The sequence below is a fragment of the Aphanomyces invadans genome, assembly GCF_000520115.1.
Source record: "Aphanomyces invadans strain NJM9701 unplaced genomic scaffold supercont1.13, whole genome shotgun sequence".
NCBI classification, from domain to species: Eukaryota; Oomycota; class Saprolegniomycetes; order Saprolegniales; family Verrucalvaceae; genus Aphanomyces; species Aphanomyces invadans.
In genome coordinates, this window is record NW_008580158.1 from 1,160,010 (window position 1) to 1,160,595 (window position 586).

Below are 586 nucleotides of genomic sequence, written 5' to 3' on the forward strand. Positions count from 1 at the left end.
GGGGAATGTGGTTCGAGCGCGGTCTGTCGTAGAGAAGCAGTGCCTCATGGCTTTGACGATCATCATGCTGAGGTGGCCAACGGACAGACTGCACGCAGAATGCGCAGGCTGGTCCATGAGTCGGAATATATCGACTTTTCGCAAACACACAATGTCTCCTACCCGTCCCAACACTTCATCTCTCACATGTACTGTAGTCTCGATGGCCCCGATTCAAAAAGCCATGGGACGCTAACCCATGGCTTGTTGCACGAGGTCCGCGCTGTCGGACCGGGTGAAATGGCTCGAATCAACTTGCACGAACCAAGGAACAAAGAAAATGCACCAACGTGGCAGAATGAGACTGAGTCACACATGTGGTGATGTTAGCCAACGGTTGTCCGACTCGATGCTGCTACACGATGCATCGGTTGTATCGTCACAGCGACGACACACGTTCCTTCATTCATGCATGAGTTTGAAACAGCACTTGATGTTGAAGGTTATGAGATTCTCGGCCGACTGTCTTTTGTCGTGCGTGTCCATGTGTGACTGTTGGCTTCACACGCGGCATCAACATGGTTCGATCGCCCAGACATGGATGCCG